At 38.4% G+C, this 22,603-nt stretch overlaps 1 long non-coding RNA gene across 1 annotated transcript in view; it reads left to right on the top strand.

Moving 5' to 3' along the window:
* LOC131512217 (uncharacterized) overlaps positions 1–18,126 on the top strand; it is a 28,978-nt gene extending 10,852 nt beyond the window's left edge. The window contains exons 2-3 of the long non-coding RNA XR_009262030.1: positions 16,748–16,831; positions 17,852–18,126. This is a non-coding gene — a long non-coding RNA (uncharacterized LOC131512217). The remainder of the gene's footprint in view (positions 1–16,747; positions 16,832–17,851) is intronic.
* Positions 18,127–22,603: the final 4,477 nt, after the last annotated feature.

Here is a 22,603-nt window from a genome sequence, read left to right as displayed (position 1 = left end):
TATTTGTTAGTTGCTTTTCTTTTTCCTTGAAGGTTAGTCATATCTCAAGAAAACCAGATACTGCCTCGGAGAGTAGAATGGGAGTTGGGGAGGTGCAAGAAAAGTAAGATAAGAGCAGGTGAAGCAGACAGGGACCTCCACAGGAAAAAAAAAAAAAAAACGCTAAGAACAGAGAAGTAGGACGGCAGGAATATACAACTTATCTAATATATAATATATTAAAGTTTAGTGGCTTCCGATATTAGTGAATTACAGGGCATTCCTGCAGCCTGGCCACACTAGCACTAGGGGAGGTTGAACTCAGCAGCCACAATATACCAACCCACTCGGCACTGGTTGGATGAGAGAACCGTGTTCATAAGGCAGCCAATGCCTAGTCAGTATAATCACTTTGCTTTAAATGTGCTTAGCACAGAACTAGGGGCTCCATATCTGCATGGATGACTTTCTAACCCTTCTAAAAACAAAGTGCTCTATGAATATGATTTTATGTGCTCCTGAGCCACTGGTTTTAAATTATTCCCGTGTTGCAAATGAGACATTAAGCATCGTGGAAAACTCAAGAACATGAGCAAATAAAAAACAAGGTTTGGTGGCCGGGGGGTGGGGGGGCACCTGGGTGGCTTAGTCGGTTCCACTCTTGATCTCAGCTCAGGTCTTGATCTCAGGGTTGTGAGTTCGAGCCCTGCATTGGGTTCCACACCCGGTGTGGAGCCTACTTTAACAAGCAAGCAAGCAAACAAACAAACCAAAACAAAACAGAAAACAAGGCTTTAGATAGAATGAGATTATGAACATAATACTCTTACTTTCTACTTTTCACTGGTAGTGAATTTCTATCACTGAATTCTAGTGACTCTTCCTATGAAAAACATTTTTTCCTTTTCTTCTTGATAGTCTGTGTATGTTTGTTGTCAAATATGAAAAAAATAACTGTGATAGAAGAAGGGAGAAAGCTTTTGAGATCTGTGATTTCGGTTTATGTAAAGCTGCTTTACAAGCAGTTTCTTGTTGGGTCAACAAGCCTGTGTGTATTTTGGCATAAAACAGAGTGCTAGTGCCTAATCCACTCAGAATAACCCTTTCAGGGGTGTTGAGATACCCAAGCGATAAACTGACAGCAATAGAGGAGGATGAAATATTAGAAGAAAGGTGTCAGCCATCAAGAAAAGCTGCAAAAACTGGATTCCCTGGTTTGTAGACTTGCTATTTTCTATCTAGATGGTTATTGGATTTTCTGTTGTAGCTTTCAGAGAATCTCTTTCTCTTAGAAAAGTATTATGTACTTATATCAACACAGCAGTATGGTGTCATGAAAAGAGCATAGACCTTGGGAAATCAGGTAGGTCTGAGTTTGAGTCCCATCTCTACTACTTTTTTTTTTTTTTTTAAGATTTTATTTTTAAGTAAACAAGTAATCGCTACACCCAACATGGGGCTCGAACTTACAACCCCGAGATCAAGAGTTGCATGCTCTACCTATGGAGCCGGCCAGGCCCCCCTCTGCTACTTTTTGGCTGTATAAATGTAGACTAATTTCTTCATGTCCCCATACCTCAGCTTCCTCATCTGTGTTAAAGAAGACAGGAGTTATAATTTGTACTCTTTGTAAGGACTATGTAGGGTAATTTACGTTACCATCTTCCATAATGTCTGAACAGGACTCCTTAGGTGTTAGTTCTCTCTAGACTGTCCTCCTCCTGACTCCACAGATAAAGGCAATTGAAGCATTAATAAGCATGTATATACATTCCAGAAAGCATTTAAGGTGATTATAATTTGGTGATTGGACCCAATGGTTTCCAGGAAATTTGAGAATGAGTAAGTTATTTTTCCTCTTTCATGAGAGACTTTTTAGAGTAATAAAGTTTACTTTTTCTTTCTCTCACTCTGTGCATTATAATGGACTGTCTTTGGAAAGAGTGGCCTCAAAACGTACTGACAAATTGTACAACATTGTGCATGTACTAAATGTCAGTAATTTTATGTATTGTATCACAAATAACAAAGAAAACAGTAGAGACAGCTATTATTTTTTTTTTTAAAAATATATTGGCAAAGCCAGTGGTTACAGGTAAATAGCACCTATTCATCCATTGTTTTATAGCTCACATGAACAGCTGATACAAATACAAAAAATTAATGGCTGAAGAGTTTAGAACTCTTTAAGAACTCATTTGCTATAAAGATGTTTATCATAGAACTATTTATTAGAGTGAAATATTGAAAGCAGCCTAAATGGCTCATGTTAGGAAAATGAGTAGCAACAATAATCCTTAAGATTTATTGAATACTTAACTATGTACCAGACACCCTTTTAAGTATTTTACATGTATTAACTCATTTAATTTTTAATATAAAACTATGGTAGGTAGTACTACATTTACAGTACATGGTAGATATTATTCACATTTTACGGGTATGAAAACAGGCACAGAGGTGTTAGTAAATTGCTCAAATTCACACAGCTGGTAAATGGAAAAGCAGGATTCCTGCCTAGGCATGTGATTTTGGAGCCCAAATTTGATGTATTGAGATAATGTAATATTTTTCAATCATAAAATTCTGCCTCAAACATTTTATGATGACACAAAAATGATTATGATATAACATAGCAAAAAAATGTAGGATAAGAATTATATGTGCAATATATTCTCAACTTTGGAAAAAAAATCTGTGGAAGAAAGACTGAAAGAAAATGTTTATGATAGTTATCTCTGGAAGAGTAGGTCATGATTATTTATTTTCTCTTGTGTATATTTTTTGATACCTTATGAATTTCTTCAATTAACTTACATTCACTTTATATTCAGAAAAAATAAACTATTTATAATAGCATCTCATTTACTTCGCATTTTTATGAATCTCTAAATTATTCCACATAAGTGAAATATTGTTTTAGTTTTAGAAAGGAACATCGTAAGGTGATTTAATTCAGTTTTCTAGCCAGTGCTTACATCTATTTAACGATGCCCATATTAAGAGGCTTTTAAGTTACATTTGAATACTCTTTTGTTGATGGGAAACTGACTACTTCTCAAGGCAGTGCAATTCACTTATAAATATATTTTACTCTGAGAATTCCAAGTCTAATATTTTATGAAAAGAACCTTTTATTTTAAATTTTTAGTAGGCTCCACATGCAAATGGGGCTCAAACTCATGACCCTTAGATCTAGAGTCACATCTTCTATCGACTGAGCCAGCTAGGTACCCCTTATTTAAATTTCTTCTAAATTTTATGCATGCTGGTCAAATTACCTGCCACCAATTCTAGGCCCCAACTTTGGAAAGAGGACCTTGTTATCCAGGGTAGTCTATTACTGCCTGAACTTAGTCCCTGAGATATCATTGCGTATCCAGTCCCCAACCACTTTCTGGTCTGTTGGTCTGTGAGGATCTATTACTCATATTCTTCTTCTTTCTTTATGACCATGCCTGGCTATCTGATTTTTATGCCTAAGCAAGCCATGGTATCTGCTGCCCTAAACTGGATCAGTTAGCAACCATTGCCGTTCAGGATAATGTTCTTCTTAAATAGAACATATAAAACTTATTTTTATTGTTATTATGAATAACTTCCACTGTTGAGGTCCACATGGCCGGCACAGTACTGGGCCTTTTAAAAACATGGCCACAATTCGTCATTATAATTAACCTTAGGTAGGTATTCTTCCTATTTTGCAGGTGGTGCTAATGCTAATAATGTTTAGCGGGATTAAATAATTTACCCCAGATCACAAAGCTAGTGAACGGCAGAGTTAGGGCTGCAACCTATGTCTTTCTGATTCCATTGTCAATGTTCTTTCTATGTCACTACACTGCTTCTCTACTTCAATTATAACTTTCTTCTTGATGACTCAAGATCATAATGATGAACATCGGTTATTGTGCTGTGCTGTGTAACAGTGGTGTCTTCAGAAGCTATAGGTTTATAGGCCACAGAGACTGTGTTTTGTGATTCTTCTGTCTATTCTTTCATAATGAGGCTATCAGGTCCTCTGTAGCTCATGAGTGTGCTAAGCCCATTATATTTCCTGATATACAACTTTTTATTTCTACGGACTATGGCTAGTGTTAGTTAACTGAATGTGTTAATGAGTTGCATTTCAAGGAAGATTCAGTAAGCTTTAAGGGAAAGTTTAAGGGGCTTCTCTTTTGTGTCTTCTATGAATGGGTGTGCCTTGCCACTCAGAGACTCAGGTCCAGGCTATGTTCCGTGTAGCTGAGCTTGCCAAATAAGTGAGATGAGGCAGGTTTTTAAGCAGTCTGCTAAAATCCTATCAAGTTGTAACCCAGTGAATTTGATTTTATGAATATGCTTATCTGATCAAACGTCTGTTAAATGCAGGAAAATATCGTTTGTCCATATCTCCTTGCCTGCCATCACCTCTTCTCTGAATCTTATTTTTATCCTTGCTTGTCTTTCAGTAGGATGGCTAAAAATCCCTGTTTGCCAAGACCACCCTGGAACACTTTAACTACATAGCAATGCTGATTGTGTGGGGCTCCCTCTGTGTTGATCTGTCCACTGGAGGATGAGACACTTGGTATTTTAAGAACTTCGTACTCAAGAGTAATTGTAAAGATTTTTTTCTTGCCCCCTTCTTCCTTAGAATCTTTTGGGCTTTGAAACATTTGCTTTTTTTTCCTTAGAGAAATAGGAGGGTACAACATCTACTATTTTATGAATCTTTAACATTTAAAAAATATTGTCATCTTTCCTTTACAAATTATGAAGACCTCTTAAGGACTATGAGATAGTCCACTAGACCACCACCATTTTGAACCAGTATTTTGACTGCTTTATAATTTATGTAAGATATCAGGCCAGTCTAGTTATTCATCTTCTTAGCAGCACAGTGCTAGAGTAAAGCCTCGTTCTTAAGAGAAGTGAATGAAAAATTTAGTAGCTAAGAGAGAGAAAGAGAGGGAAAGAAGAAGGATGAGGAAGAGGGCAAGGAAGAAGAAAGGAGGGCAGAGTAAAGATTCCAAGGGGCCTGGCTTCTGGCATTACCAGACATAAGCTGAGCTCAAGTTCAAATTGATCTAGATAGAATGAGAAGAATGGAGACCATGTGTAAATGATACCAATTATCCTAACGAAAACTCACTTATTCAGTCCAGATTCAAACTATTTCAAAATAACCAGATCTATACTATCGTATAATCATAAATTAACTTGATGCTATCTTGTTTGTTTTGTGCAGATCAGTAAGTGATTTTCACAAAAACGCACATAATTTTCAGGTTTAATGTGCCATTTTGAGATTGAAATATGAAGAAAGTGCTACATGATGGTGATGAAGATCTTGACCTCATTAGGCCATATTCAGCCACTCCCAAGTGTGGCCACATTCAAGTAGCTACTGCCATCTTCCAGAGTCAAGGGAGACAGGGCACAGGGCACAGGGAACTTTGGGAACAAGAACAACAACAATACCACTGTCCAGTGCCTACTGTGTGCCAGACATTCTTCTGGGAGCTGTACATAGTCTCCTCTGAACAACCCTGAAACATCGATATTATGTTCTTTTGTAGATGAGGATGTCACCTTCAGAGAGTCTCAGTAACATTCCCAAAATCACCTGGCTGGATTTGGACTCAGGCCTCTCTGTTTTCAAGGAGGGTCTTTCTACTATACTCTTCAATGTCTTCACAAGGGGGACCTCAGAAAGCTCAGCAAACTCCTACCATATCCTGCTTGGTAGTATAGCTGTTGAGACTTTCTTAAGGAATCTGAGACCATGTCTTCATCTTTGTATTTCCACACCACCCCTCGGGGTACACAGTAGGTGCTTCAGAAATACTTATTGAATGAGTAAATGAGTGTCATATAAAGTTAATATTGAAATTTACTTATTACAAAGCTCATCTACACAGGATTAAGAGTAGTAAATGCCTCCCTAGACTACTGCTTCTCAAGCGTTAATGTGTAAATGTATCACCTGGGGATCTTGTTAAACTACAGGTAGATATGGGGTAGGGCCTGACATTCTTACTTTTCTAACAAGATGACAGTTAATGTCCATGCTGTTCAAAAGAGTATGGGGAAAAGCCCGGAAATTTGGCAGAATTTAGGAGACAGTTCTTTCAGTCAACAAGCAGTTATTAAGTACCTACTCTGTGCAAGTCAGTGTGTGAGTCACAGTAGGCAACATCAGACATGTTTTCCCCCAGTCTTGCTGTAAATTCATGACTATTACTAGCTAGCTATGTGTTCTCCAGCATTGGTTCTCAAACTTGTATGTGCATGGGAATGATCTGTTAAAGCACCCTTTCCTGGGCCCTTTTCTCAGAAATTCATATACAGCAGGTGGGGGTGGGGTCTATGATTTTGCATTTCTGACCAGCCCACAGGTGAAGCCTGAGCTGCTGGTCTGAGGTTCACACTTTGAGAACCACTGATCCAGGGCAATGACCTTAATCCCTGAGATTCCTTTCAGCTCAAAACCTGAAATCTATATTACCCTGAACATAAACTTAAAACTGTACGTTAACAGGTCGGAAAACTGGGTTAGTTAACATAGTTGCTTGTGCTTTGCGGTCAGAATGGGCACCTGAAGGTATCTACTAATAAATAGCAAGCCCAGCTTTAATGAGATAATCAGCTTAAATACACACAATAAAAAAGAATTATATTAAATGTAAGCTGTGGTCAACTACGGATGATGTTTTCCTCACATTTTCCGGTACATTATACATTTAATATAATGAATAGATCATGGGAGCATAGATCATGCAAGCTTGTGTTTACCCTCTGTCTTCATCTCACCACTTCTCTGCAGCTCTGGGGCCTGTCAGAACTATCTCTGTCTGCTGCTTGGTTTGTCTCACTTTCCTTTTGTCCTTTCCTGCTTTGCCTGCCACCTGCCCTTCAGGTGTCCCGAAAGCTTGACAAACATCCTAACCATGTGCTAACACATCATGTTTAATGTAAATTATCTTGTTTCTTGTCTGATTCCCATCTAGATTTTAAGAGCTTTAAGGACAGAGACTGTTTATTATTCATGCATCACCTTTCTCTGCTGGGGGGAGGGCGGGCAAGCACCAAGTACAGTGTTTGGCACATAGGTTCTTAATAAATATTTCTCCAATATTGAATACGTTAATAATACTTTGTCCCAAAGGAATGAGTCTTCAATATGGGTATATCAAGCACTTCGGCAAGTCATTAGAGGACACACATTAGGGGCAGGAGGGCGGCTTTTCTTAAATCATACCAGAAAGTGGTTATCTGTGCCTCGATCCAATCTTAGATATCTCTCAATCAAATTGCAAATGAGGGGAAGAGAGAAAACACCTGTTGCTCTTTTCCTCCCAGTCCTTGCCCTTTCACTGGTGGACACAAGCCTTCCTTAGCATATGGCATTTTGGAATCGACAACATGGGGACCGTTGGCTTGTCATCTTCGGGGAAAATGTGGTTAAGGGAAAAGAAAGTGGCTCTATTAAAGCGTACGTGTCTACAGTCTGCCTGCACCCCTGTCTCTTCACTACATCCTCACTTCTACCTGACACTACCCCTGAGGCAAACCCTACCTGTTTATCATACACCAGTCCCCTCAGATCAAATGTCACTTAGTGTTGTCCAAAAAAAAACGATGTCAGGGGGAGTCAGGAGGCCTAAATTCCAGTTCTAGCTTTGACTCTAGCTATAGGATCTAGGGAATCTTTTGATACTTCAGGTCCCATTTAACATATCTGCCAATTGAGAGTGTAGAATTGCAGTGTCTCGTTACAGTGCCTTCATGCCTTCCTCCTGATACTCATTTTAACCTGATTTGACTTAAAAACGAAAAAGAAAGAGGGGTGCTTGGGTGGCTCAGTTGGTTAAGTGGCGACATCTTGCTTCCTGGTCAAGTCATGATCTCACAGTTCTGTTCCTGAGATCAAGCCCTACCTCAGGCTCTGTGCTGATAGCGTGGCAGCTAGTTGGGATTCTCTCTTTCTCCCTCTCTCTCTGCCCCTTCCTCCATTGGGGGTGCATGCACATTCTCTCTCTCTCTCAAAATAAATACATAAACTTGACAAAAAAAAAGAAAAAAAAGAATAAGAGAAAGAAAAGAAATAATGGCAGAGGTGGTTAATAGGATCATAGTTGGGTTGAGGGTTCATGTTTGATGGTAATTTTGTCTCAGGAACTACATCCCAGGAAGTGACAAGTGCAGGTTCCATTGTACTGATCTGGCAGGCACAGCCCACCGGACTGGGGATGCCCTAGATCAATCAGCACATTGCCTAGGAAAAAAAAATGTGATCTCAGAGGATGGTGTTTGAAAAATGGAGACAATAGGGTTTTTTTTTTTTTTTTTAAGTTTACTTATTTTGAGATAGAAAGAGGGGCAGGGAATGGCAGAGATAAAAGGAGAGAGAGAATCCCAAGCAGGCTTGTGCTGTCAGCACAGAGCCCAATGCAGGGCTTGAACTCATGAACCGTGAGGCCGTGACCCGAGCCAAAACCAAGAGTTGGTGGCTTAACCTTCTGAGCCACTCAGGTGCCCGAGACAATAAGTTTAAAGTAATTTGCTTTGTTTCTCCTTTTTGTCAAGAAACCCACAATTTATGTTAGCCTGGCCAAAAACTATTATTCCAATGTTCTTTAAAACTGTACCAGAACTTCTAGGTAATTAGACAATAGAAACAGCTTTCATCTCGCCACTGGTATATCAATTTTTTTTTTTTTTTTTACCACTGAAAAAGCCTGGCTCTCTTTTCATATTCTAACTTACAGAGCATCTACCAACTGGAATGTGTTCTGCAGGCAAAATCATACTAAGTCTCAAAACTGCATTTTAAATAATTATCTTTGCTAGAATAATAATTTTAATTGTTCTAAAACACTAGTGGTTTTATCTTAGAATTATTTAATTGTTTTTGAAAGTGCAATATATGCTCCTTGCTGAAAAAAGTCAGAAAATATAGTTAAGTAAAAAGAAGGAAAAAACACCCATATTACATCGCTCTAGAGACCACCACTTTGACATGTTTCTCTCTCGCCATCAGACTTTTACATTTATTTACATAAATGTGATCACACTATATATATTATTCTTCAACTTCCTTTTCTCCATATCTGTATTTCATTAATATCTTTCTGTCATTATATACAGATCTTCCAAAAATTCCAGATTTTGAGACAGTGTATGTTTTGGGGCCACTTAAGCTCTTTAAGTTTCAGCCCTATCATCTTTAAAATAAGAATTCTAATCATACTTATCTCAAAGCATTGCTGGAGAGATTGAATGAGATAAGGCATTTAACTCAGAGTTTGCCATTGGAACTCAACAAAGGTTAATGCTAATATCCAACTTAACAGCTGTATAGTATTCCATCATATGGAAGCATCATTATCTGCTGAATCATTTACTTATCACTGCCCCCCTTTTTATGTACTGTTATAAATGCAAAATACTGTACTGAACATCCTTTTACACATATAACTGACAATCTGTACAATTATTTCTTTGGCATAAACTCATAAGTGGAATTGCTGGGGTATACAGAGTGTGTGTGTTTTACACGTACATATTGATGGATTTCTCCCTAAAAGATGCTACAGTCATTAAACTCCCTTCAACAATTTTTCTTTTAATATTTCTTGGTGGTATTTCCAATACAGAAGCTTGTTGCTATTATTTTGTCATAAAGTTAAAGCTGTCAGAAATTTCCTTTATAATTTCTGGCCTTTATTTAAGCTTAGCAAAGTTAAATACATATTCTCATATAATTCCTTTTAGTAATTCTGTAGTTCTAAAAAAAGTCATATCTAAGTTGTTAATCCATAAGAAATATATTTTTGTGTATGGTTTGAGATAAATAAAGATTAATGAAAATTTATGTGATGTTTTTCATGATGATTGGTGTATGTATGAGGTATATATAAGTCAGCATATAATACCTTGTGTAGTGATATTCTGAAACTTGCTCCTTTTTTTAAATCATCAATGGCATGTTTTGGAGATCTTTTTGTGTCTGTATAAAGAGATCTATCTCATCCTTTCCATATAGATAGTATAATTCCTTTAGCTAGTCCCTTACTGACGGTCATTTACAATTTTCATTTTTTTTCAAGTAGTGCTACATCCATGTACCTGTCTTGTTATGTACATGTGGCCGTGTTTCTCAGGGAGATATGGAGAAGTGAAATTGTTGGGTCATGGGCTCCACATGTCTTTCATTTAAACAGACACTGCAAAATTGACTTCTAAATTGGCTTACCAATTTTACATTCATCCCAGTAGTATATGAGAGCAATGCTATTTATTTAAAATCTCACTTTTATCAATACCAAATTCCCAGAATCTATTTCTATTATACTGCTTTGTGTGTTTTACTAACATCTCACTCTTTGGGTAGAATTTGGGAAATCCATGAACCAGGGCCAGGACTAAAAGCCATGCGACAGTTTCTACTTTTTCAAATCATATTAAGATAATTCTTTTTTCTACAATCAGTTCCAGAAAAGCTTGAGTGAGCTTTGGGTGCAGGGTTGTCTTCTCTTCTTTTCTACAAAGGTGTTAGAGTTTTAAAATAACTATTTGGGGGAGGATTTTAAGCTATTTAAAGGCACAGCTACTAGAACTTTGACTAATGCAATGGAAATGGGGGTTGGGAATAGTGTAAAATATTTCTCTTTGTGCCCTTTTAAAAATTATTTATTTATTTATTTATTAAATTTTTTAAAATGTTTATTCATGAAAGAGAGAGCAAGTGAGCAGGGGAAGGGCAGAGAGACAGGGAGACACAGAATCTGAAGCAGGCTTCATTCAGGCTCTGAGCTATCAGCACAGAGTCAGAGGAGGGGCTCAAACTCACAGACCCCGAGATCATGACCTGAGACGAAGTTGGACACTTAACCGAATGAGCCACCCAGTCACCCATCACTGTGCCCTTTTGAAATGAATTCTACCTCTTTGTAAGATGGAAGAACAGTGCATCAGGTTTCTCCATTCTTTATGTGTTCCTATGATCACTGTCTCTTCTACCCCTTGGTCCTTTGTTAGGAGGCAAATCTGAGGAAGACTGGTAGGAAGAAAAGGTCTCTCATCATTGTTGCTACAATTTTATTCTCTCCCCCTTGGGGTTTGGAGAGTGCTGTAGGCTACAGGACACTACAGTTTAAGTGTGAACATCATCAGAACTGGGGACCCAGGGGATACAAATCCCTAGGGCACACACTGTTTAATTACTGAAGCTTTACAATATACTTTGTCACCTGGCAGAAAAGAAGTCCTTTCTCAAATTTCTTTCTCTACTTTTTCAGGCTTTGATAACACATTTATTCTTCCAAATAAATTTGATAGTTAGTCTATAAGGTTAAAAATGGTGATGGGTTTTTATGTTGTTTGTATTACATGCACTTGGAAAGAAATAATCTGTTTATCATATTGAGTCTTCTCAATCAAGAAAATGGTATCTTTCTTTTTTTTCAAATCTTTTGTGTTCTTTAACAGAGGTTTGGAGTAGTCTGATACATGTCTATTCCCTTAATCTTATTTTCTTCTCATTTAAGAAAATGTTTGATTGACAAGATTTATTTACAATAATAAATGTTCCCAAAGTCAAATGTGTTTACACACACACATGCACACACACACATACAGGGAGAAAGAGAGAGAGAGAAGCTGTGCTAAGTAGTACTAAAAAACTTTATCTCATAGTCATTGGGAAAGAGTTATTTCTAGACCTTTTCACCATTGAGAAAGTAGAGTTCAAAACTCTGTCTCATGGGAAAATAGGTATTTTTTTAATCTTGGATAACTTTAACATTCATTCATTTATGGGGAAAAAAAGGCTCCAAGTCACTTCAAAATAATAGATCTTCTCATAATATTTTTTATTTTTAAATCAGAAGAGGTTTGGGGCGCCTGGGTGGCGCAGTCGGTTAAGCGTCCGACTTCAGCTCAGGTCACGATCTCGCGGTCCGTGAGTTCGAGCCCCGCGTCGGGCTCTGGGCTGATGGCTCAGAGCCTGGAGCCTGCTTCCGATTCTGTGTCTCCCTCTCTGTCTGCCCCTCCCTCGTTCATGCTCTGTCTCTCTCTGTCTCAAAAATAAATAAACGTTAAAAAAAAATAAAAAAAAAATCAGAAGAGGTTTGAAGTAACATTATTAATATAGAATTAGTCACATTAAAATACTGCCATGAGACCAATAATCTGTTTCTTAATATTTCATTGTATCACATATCCTATATTGTAGAAGCTACAAATGTCACATGTGGGTGATGGTCTTATGAATGATTTCATTTTCTTCTTTATAATATTCTATAGTTTCTAAAATACTTGAAAAATGGTTTTGAAATGCCACCAGAACATGAATCCCTTTTATCCCACATTTCATCCTTCTGCCCAAGGCATTTCTGGATCAGAGGAGTCCTTAATACTGCCACTTCTGAAGACAGTTCCTTGTATTTTTGATGTTGTTGTCATTTCACATCCTAACTATAATTACAAAGTCCATATTCTTCTTGGAGACTCACTCTGGAAGTAAGCCCACTCCGTATTCAATAAATACTTAATTCTAAGGGTATGTACAGCTCTGCCTACAGCCCAAGACCTACATATCCAGAGTTGATTGTAACCACCTCATAGTATTTCTCTGAGTAGGGGCTGAACTGCTTTTCTCTCCACTGGGATGGTTTGGAGCCTCATAGGTAGTGTCTGGCTGGGAGAGGTTGCCGGTAGCATAACCACAGACTCCCCAAACCCTTGCTCAAACCCTTATGGTGGCTTTAGATACTTTATGTAAATGGCATCAGAATTCACATCAACCTAAAAATCACTGCAAGGCAAGGCCAAACTAAAGCAAGTTGGAAACTCAAAAAAACAGTCAACAGACAGGTCCCTGCTTGGAACTTCCAGCAACTCTCAAAGGTTCAGTTGGCTCCCACTGCCCATTCATGGGCCCTCCTGGGAACTCTTTAAGAATTAACATACTTTTAAAGATATAAGGAAGTTAAGATAAAATGTAAATAAGAGAAGCAGAACGGAAGGGAAGGAGAATCAGGAATCAAATGATTTTTTTTGTCTCCCTCCGTGATTCAGAATTGGGAGGTACCATTTAGTTAATTTCAAGAATAGTTGAAGTATTAGGGATTTGAAGGAGATATAGTTTCTCTTCTTGCTTTATTATGGAGTTCAATTCAAGTTCTGTTAAATCTATAAAAATCAATATGAAGTATATGTATTATGTGACAGCTCCATCTAAAGTATCTTGTATAGAATATAGGGCAGATACAATGGAGCGGCCAAGCACATGTAATTTACCCCACAAATCTAAAGCACTCCCACATTGATTTTTACAGTTGTCTAGCCCCCAGTCACTGAACAGAACAAAAATGGCTTACTTTCCTAGTGTGGTGATATTTAAGGCTACAAAACGTTCATCTTAGTGCCCTCTAATTCAGGTCTGCCTTTTTTTGTTACCTTTCTTGATGGGCTTTTTTAGGTCATTTAAAAAAAATCTCGTCTTCTCTAAAAATGTTATGACAAGGAAATAAAATGGTTTTAAAAATGTTCTGATTTGTTGATTAATTTTGCCCCTAAAATTATATTATACTGGTGTTGTTTTTAATGTTTTAACTATTTCCAAATGCAATTATCTTGAAATAACTATGAATAGAAAATTGTATCTAACTGAAAAGACAGGCTTTCATAATGTATTAAAGTACCTAATTTAGTAACTAGGATAAAAGGGACACACAGAAACCATTTTTGAGACTGTAATTATAAGTTAAGTCACTATTAAAATGACACACATATATATTTCCAGTTTAAAATAATTAAAGCTTTTTTCCCCCATAAATGCTTTCACTCACAAGAGGAGACAGTTGTGAACTTACGAGTTCACACATACATAAAAATATTGCATGCGATTTACCTACCATACATGACAAAAAGGGACCTGTCTGTATTGTTCGGAGGAGTGTAGACAAGTGCTATTTGATTCCCTGCATCCCACCACCTTCACCAATGGCACATTTGCTTGCATTTTAACCAGGGTAGCCGACTGTGAAATATGGCCAGATTAATATTTGAAAATCCCAATGGTAGTAGAGCCACGGTACTTAAACATAACCAAGCCTTAGGGATGTTGTATGTCTCCCGCTGCAGCTGCCCCCTCCCATTTTATTTACTCATAAGTATCATTAATACCAAAGATATATAACCTTTGGTGCCAATATGTCACTTTCTCTCTTCAAGTCTTTAGTAGTTGCATGCTTATCTATTTCAGTCAAATGTATTTCTTATCAAAAAAAGAGTGAGAGACCTGACAATACAGTGTTATCGAATTTTTTCAGCTGAGACCCACATGTCATTCAGCATTCAGACATGCTTGCGCTTGATTGATGGATGGGTTTGTGACAAATAAAACTAGGATCAACAGCTTTGCACCTTTTCCCCCATCAGAGACCAGAGTAAAGCATAACTCTATAACAATAGTGGGATTAGGGATGCATTAGCTCTCCATCGACCAAAACCATCCATTCCCATCAATACTTTGCACGTAATAACCTGAAGCTATGATAAGGAAACAAAAGAAGGAGAAAAGGGACAGGAGAAAACAAATCAATAAAAGAAGGGAATGTCTGAAAGATGCACTGGCCAAATGAAGATTTTTTTTTTTTCTTGCATTGCTGGGCTAATGTCCCTGAATGTGGAAAACAACACCTCACCCGGACTTTTGATGAAGGAAGCAGACTGGCACATTGTTTAAACACACACTTGGCATCTGCAGATTGATATTTAGACTAGGTTTATTTTTTACAGGCCAAATGAAGCATTGTAGTATTTACTGTTAACCTGTGTCCCTAAAACTGCTCTTAAAGAGAAAGGGTGTTTTCACCTGAATGACTCCGACTCTGTGAGGCCGATTCCGAGATAATTAGAACATTCTCCTGTGCAGACATGGTTTTAATGTCCAAATGCTTAGCACAGTTGCACATATTCCCTTAAATATCGGTCAGTATGAAGAATCTTAATTGCCTGGTTTATTTACTAATATTCATACAAAGCATATTTTTATCTCTTATCAGACACAGACCAATGCCCCTTTTATAAAAACTAATACCTGTCCTGGAAGGAGTCTTACTTTTCTAGGTAGATTTTTTTTTCCACATAAAAATTTATCTTCATTCTCAATTCATAGAATATTTTGATGATAATTTCATCATTTTCCCCACAAACAATGGACCGTTAAGCTTATTTATTCAGGTTTTTTGTTCCTTTTCTTTAGAGAGCTTTTGATTTTTGTACTACCTATCGTATTTGTCCTAATTTACAATTTATTCTAATTGGCCATTGAATGGGCCAGTATGGTTTTCTTCTGGGGAGGATGAACATTAGTGATATTTGTTCTCTTCTGAAGAAGAGGTGTGCAGGGAGGCAAAGCCCAAGTTCTAATTGTGGGGCCACTGATCTTGGGAAAGGCACTTCATCATTCTGCTTCAGTTTTCACACTTAGAATAAGAGGAGAATTATATTGTCTAATTCATCATTATCATCATCATCACCATCATTATTAATATTATCATTACTCTGCATTGACATGCTGTCGTGCTTCATTTCTTAAAGTTTGCAAAGTGTTGAGAGGAAAAAAAAGCCAACCTCTCTCTCTTTCTCCTTTTTTTTCACTTGCATCTTCCTTTTCTAGTTCTGTGACAAGACTGAAGGCTCTTCTCTTCATTTTAGTAAAAGTAGAAGGAAAAGAGAGAAATTGCCCCATATCCAAACAAGCATGTAGAAGATTCTTTAGAATAAGACAGTGGCTTCTAAACTACAGGCCAGGGAATCCAAGAAATAAAAAGAATTTCGTGATTAAAAAAAAAAATTATGGAGGCTCTACTGTTGTGTTTGTGAAATAAACTCTAGTTTCGTTCCTTGAGCTCAAACCTATTTCAGGCAATATAAAGTCAGTTATATGTGGTTATGAAATCAACTGTATATGTAAAGGCAGATTTTGGCTTGTACTATTGAAGGTCTTGGGTGTGGCAGTCAGGAAATGTGGTAGTGTTTCCATAATTATAAGAGAACAATCACATTTTAATTATGATTTTGAAAGTTTTCTTTGGGTCTAAAAATGGTTAAAATTATTAAGGCCACATACATCTGACATTGCAGGTCAGATAGCAATTTTATATATGTATCATCATAGCTGATACTTTCTCTGAAAATCTGTCTGAACTGAAAACCTTTTAAGTAACAAACGTGATTAAAGGCAGATGGTCCACTTTTTTGGCCCCCAAATTTGACCTGTTTTATAATTGGTACAATCCCGTGGGTATTTTCTTTCAGATCCTAAGTACAAGGCCAATTTTGGGGCACTCCAATAAGTGATTCGTGAGGCACCTCTGTTGAAGATGAATGGGCCTCTTACATCCAATACTGATACCTGTGAGTGGGCTCACTTCATCCTCAATAAGGCCACTCACTACTTATATATCTGTTTCTCCAAATTTAAAGCAGATTCTGGCCTCTGACTCCTGCCACCTTCATAACCATGTAGAGGAAGAGTTCTGGGGTTTTTGAGCGGCCCAGTGTTTTAATATAAAACGACGTTAATAAGCCCAGTCTATGTTTTAATGTAAGTGGGAGCATGACTTCTGCTACTATTGCAAAATATATAGTATGTGCCAGATTGATATCTTTTCTTTACTCCATAGTTAACTTGTAAGCTTTCTGTGAAAGCTTTTTAAAGCACTTTTACATCTATGACCCTCTACAGAACTCTAATTTGTTTCTGTTTAAGTTTCCATAAGCGAAGGTGCAAGATTCACATGTATATGCATGTATACGGACCCAAACGGGACAAAGCAATTCCCCTACATGGCAGGTACATATGGAAATCTTTGGATGATGTTTGAATATGTTACCGTACTACCTATTTCCTTTGTATATATCTTCTAGGACAGAATAAATCCCTGGAGACAATATTTGTGTCTTGTTCAGGTGTCATTGCACACAACCTAACATAGGGCTTTTAGCAACATTAATTATATTAAAATAAATGTACATCTCTATTTATGAGGATAAATATATATATATATATATATATGTTTCTAAAGGGATTAAAAATCATAAATAATTATTAATGTTTTAGACACATTCATACTAAAAATCAAAAGAATGCAGCATAATGTCAAATGGAAAAGTCTGTCTGTCATTCTAGAACTTGGTAACATCCCAAAGACAAAATGTATCGTGGTAACTAGAGCCACCATTATAAAATTTATATCAGTTTGCTTAATTAAAGCTATGTACACTAACTCAGATTATATCTGGATGTAAACATGAGACATATTAAAGCTACATGTAAAATAATTGTGCCTAGAATATGGTAGGTATTCCCAAATACCTTGCCAAATGCTTTCTTCCCTTTTTGCTGTCAAACCTCTTCCTGTTTTCTTTCATATTCAGAACAGATCAGAGGTACTCAAAGACTGGGATGGCAAACTACTGCCTGCAGGCCTGCTGCCTGTTTTTCTAAGTAAATAAAGCTTTATCATATGTAACACAGGCAGGCCCGTTTATGTATTTTCTGTGGCTGCTTTTGCACTATAGAGGCTGAGCTGAGTAGCTGGGACAGATACTGTATATTATATGTTGAATCGTGTCCTCCCCTCCCTCCCCCAAATCAGTAAGCTAAAGTCCTAACCCCCAGTACCTCAGAATGTGACCTCACTAGTCTATGTCTCAACAGTGAGTTGGGGAAATAGGGTCATTGCAGATGTAATTAGTTAAGTTAGGATTAGTTAAGAAGTCATCCAGGAGTAGGGTAGGCCCCTATTGCAATATGACTGGTGTTCTTATACAGAGGGGAGATTTGGATACAGGCATGCCAAATTCTCCACAGGGAGAGCGCCGTGAGAAGACATCAGAGACCTGGGTGACACAGCCAAGGAACACCAAAGATTGGCAGCAAACCACCAAAAGCCAGGAGAGAGGCACAGAACACATTCTCGCAGCCCTCAGAAGGAGCCAACCCTGCAGAAACCCTGGTCTCAGACTTCTAGCCTCCAGAGCTGTGACACAATACATTTCTGTTGTTTAAGCCATCCAGTTTGTGTTACTTTGTTACAAATGCCCTTGCAAAAGAATATATGGTATGACTGGGCTCAAACAAAGGTATTCTGGCTCCAGAGCTTATATTCTTTTTTTTTTTTTTTTAATGTATTTATTTATTTTGAGAGAGAATGAGAGCAAGCCTAAGGTTTAATCCTGGTGGAATTAGAGGTAAGATTTTGCCACAAGTGGCTTGATGGTGGGATATAGATCACTCTTCCTGAGGTCTTCTGCTGGTTTCAGAAAAGAGTAGAAATGATGTTTGATGATTTTGCTCCTACATATATTTTTAAAACACACACACACACACACACACACACACACACACAAAGTTCAACTTTCTACTTATCCTGAGTTTCTATGAGGAGGTTTCTATAAAGGATAGTGAAGAAATGGATCCAATGATTAAAAATTAATTTTGCCTGAATCTGTGAATCACAAGGTCGAAAACGGTCATCTGATTGGCTTTAGACTCTTAAAATTGGAATGCTACTCGGCTTAGCGGTCTGCGAAGATCCAACTTTAGTCTTAGCGAAACCCTGCGGGGCACTTTAAAGCTCTTTAACAACTGGAAATCTTTCTATGTCAATGATGTATGTGTCCGTGGAGCACAAACATATGGTTTACATTTCCCTTGAAATATGCATGAAGTTAGAATTAAAAGACTGGTTGCTTGGCAAAGGTCATCATTTGGCAAGAGGGTGCTTGGTCTTGCTGATGCCATCCCTATTTGGAAAGCAGATGGGGAGACCTTTTGCCTATCTCAAAAAATATCTCAATCCTCTAGTTTGTAATTAATGAGCATAAAGGGGAAGCCAATTTTTCAGATATTCAGACCAGATCAGAGAAGCCAATTTTTCCCCTAAGGGGAAAATCATTTAATGCTTAAGGATGAAAAATATTTTATGTCATTCAAGATAGGATATCTGTGCCTTCTTCCTCTGCAGCAGTACTTATTTTCAAACATTTTCTTGGCCCATGACGTGTGACCAAAATGCAGAAGAGGCTGGGTAAAAGGAAAGATCCCTGGGAAGTTTTCTCCTCCTAGAGAAAGAGCCTATGTAGTGTTTAGCAACTCGGTGTTCTCTAGACTCCCGTTCCTCAGTGTGAGGTGTGTAGACCAGCACCGTTAGCATCACTGGGAAGCCTATGAGGAATACAGAATCCCAAGCTGCATCTTCGACCTAATGGATAAGGATCCACATTCTCACAAGATCTACAGGTGGTTCATAAGCACGTGAAGATTCGATTCTCAACTTTGTTTCTCACTGTTGAGACACAGACTAGTGAGACAAATTTTAGCTGCTCTGTGTTAGCTCCTCTCCATCCTGCTGCATGGCAACAGTGCTTGGAGCTTGTCTTTTCTTCCCCACCGGTCCCTTTCCCTCATTCTTGAGGTCCTTGCTAGGGAACTGGGCTCTTACCATGTGTCAGTCACTTTGCTAAGTCCTTTACATTTGCTAAGTCCTTTACATACATATATTTGCTAAGTCCTTTAAGTATAGTCCTTTACATATACATATATTTGCTAAGTCCTTGAAACAAACTTATGAGGTAGCACTATTAACCTCTGAATTTGACAGATGAGGAAACTGAGGCACACAGGAGTAACTTGCCTAAAGTTAGACAGCTTGTACATGATGAAACCTGGGTTCAAACAAAGGTATTTGGGCTCCAGAGCTTATATTCTTTTTTTAAGAAAAGTGTATTTATTTATTTTGAGAGAGAATGAGAGCAGGGGAGGGGCAGAGAGAGAGAGAGAGAGAGAGAGAGGAGAGAGGGAATCCCAAGCAGGCTCTGTACTGTCAGCACAGAGCCCAATGTGGGGCTCGAACCCACGAACCATGAGATCATGACCTGAGCTGAGATTAACAGTTGGACGTTTAACTGACTGAGCCACCCAGGTGCCCCCCAGAACTTATATTCTTAACCACTAACCACTACACTGTACTGCCTCAGAGTATGATGCGGATCATGAAAACCTTGTTCTAAGTAGTATCTATGAAAATTAATGGTAAGGAAGATACCGTATCATAGAAATGACAAGTTCCAAAATATCTGCAAGTATGAGGGGCATGTTGGGTCATAAACTATTTCTTACACTTGTCCAAATCAGTAGTTTGGATCCTAACACATGTTAGAAATAAAGGCAGAGACCGGAACTTACAGAGTTAATGCTGCTCACAACTCCAAGTAAATTTATTTTGACAGATTGGAAAAACCTAGTCTTATATTCGTTTCAGTTCTGCTGCTGCAGATGTAGTTCTGTTTTAATACTGTTCCTGTAAAATGCCAAGCCCCAAATCCCTTGGTTTTTCTGGATATATTTGGATACCCCGAGGGCACTCGATGGCATGGTACTCAGGGTTCATTTCATGGGACTGTTTTATGGGACAAGTTCCCACCATATTCCAGGCCTTCATGGCTACAGAGGGCTCAAAACTTCTGGACATTTTTCATTGCCCAGGCTGTCAGATTATGAAATCAAGGAGCTGTGGCCTTGGTGTGATCAGTTTTCTTCATCCAACTCTGTGGTCTACTCAGTAAAATCAGTCCATCCTCCATGTGCCCCCAAAAGGAAATGATCTCACATGCATGTTAATAGGAACCTATATACACACTCATTGCTTCTCTCAGTGAAATTAATTTCAAACATTTGCAAGCAGACAGGAATGCATTTGTGTGTGTTTGCAAATACATTGTACCCGAAGCTGACCCTCAGTTAAGCTGCTTTGGTCATGTGTGAAGTGGGGGTCGAGGGGTTGCTTGAGGAGGTGAATGGCTCTACTTCCTGCTCTTCTGAGGGAGGTTACGCTTCCTGTGTATTCTCTGAGATCTGCTGGTCATCAGCACAATTCAGTACCATGTAAAGAGGTGGTGTGTACAAAGAACACCACACTAGGGCTTTGACGACCCAATTCCAGCCATGTCCCTTATTAGCTATGTCAGCTTGAGTGAGTACTTTGTACTGGAAACTGAGGTTAATGATTCTTACCTAGAGATCCCTGTAAGAATTAAATGAGGTCACCTGTGTGAAAGCCCTAGCATGATGCCTGTCACATTGTAAGGACTCAATATGTGTTCATTTTCCCCCTTTCTCGCAGCTGCTATCTTGGGATTTAGGGCCTACTTTAAGCACAAGTTCAAACCACTGGCGAGTTTTCTCTTCTGTCCTCCACCCCTTTAATTCATCCCCTCAAAGTCCTCCCCTCGAAGACTCTTGGAGAAACCAGAGCCCGTTCTGTATGTCGTGCCCTGGCTTTGGTCTCCTCTTATCCCGGCCCCTGTAGTACGAGCTCATACTGATGTCAGTTCCATAGCCAAGAGTCTCACCTGCCTTGAGTCCTGCACCCCCGACAGGCTGGGCAGAGACTAAAGGGCCAGACTGGTAGGGGCCAGATAACTTAGGTGCTAATAACTCAGGTCCCCTAGACATGTGTGTTCTAGGGAGAAGCTATTGATTATTAGTAATAAAACAATTACATGAAGTACTTACCATATGCTAAACCCTTTACATTTCTTTCCTTGTTTATCTTCACAGTATCTCTGCAAGATAGGTATTATTATTGCCACTTTGCAAATGAAAAAACTGAGGCCTTCAGAAGACATAACTTGCTCAGAGTTATACGTGTAGCGTAAGAAGCTGTGGCAGTGAAAATGCTATGTATTTACCATGCTATTTTCTCTTCCTGGGCAAGAGGAAGAATACAGCTTCCCTTGTAATTTGGTCAGGGCTATATGACTGTGTTTTAGCTAATGGACTGGCTCCTACAAGAGTGCAGGTTCTGCTTTCCCTACGAGGATGATCTTGGAAGGCATCTATTAGATGGCAGAGCTACAGGATAAAGGAGGGTCACCCAACCCTGAGCAGACTTATGACACAAGCAAGAATCTTTTTTTTTTTTTTTTAAGTTTATTTGTTTATTTTGATAGAGACAGCGTGAGCACATGTGTGTATATGCAAGCATGCAGGGGAGTGGCAGAGAGAGGGAGAGAGAGAGAATCCCAAGCAGGCTCTGAAGAACCAGATGCAGGGCTCAAACCCTCATGAGATCATGACCTGAGCCCAAATCAAGAGCTGGACGCTTAACCAACTGAGCCACCCGGACACCCCAAGCAAGGACAACTCTTATCAGAGATTTGGGGGTTAGTTGGGTGACAGACTGGGTTTTGGAGCTATGTTGTTGGGAAACCAATGTTCCAACACACTTTGCTCTATACAGTCTCTCGATACTGATATTGAAGATAAATAATTGATAAGTGAACAAAATGTGAATAAAAAGAGAAGACAAAAGCTAAAAATGTGCTTTCGTTATGGAACAACAATACTGATTACAATTATTCATGCGAATTACCACATAATTACCACTCAATAAATAGTTATTAACTATTAGTAAGTTTTATTTCACTTCAGAGTTGATTCTTTGTATTAAATAGGTGTGGTCAATAAGTAAAAAGCCGCACCCAATCTCACGCTTAGAAGATATAAACATGCTTGATGGCTGTTGTTGTTTGAAGCACAACAACCATGTTCACAACTTAG

The sequence above is a fragment of the Neofelis nebulosa genome, chromosome 5 (genome assembly GCF_028018385.1).
Source record: "Neofelis nebulosa isolate mNeoNeb1 chromosome 5, mNeoNeb1.pri, whole genome shotgun sequence".
In the NCBI taxonomy this organism is placed as follows: Eukaryota; Metazoa; Chordata; class Mammalia; order Carnivora; family Felidae; genus Neofelis; species Neofelis nebulosa.
The sequence above is the reverse complement of the archived record's forward strand: the minus strand, read 5'-3'. Positions and strand labels throughout refer to the sequence as shown.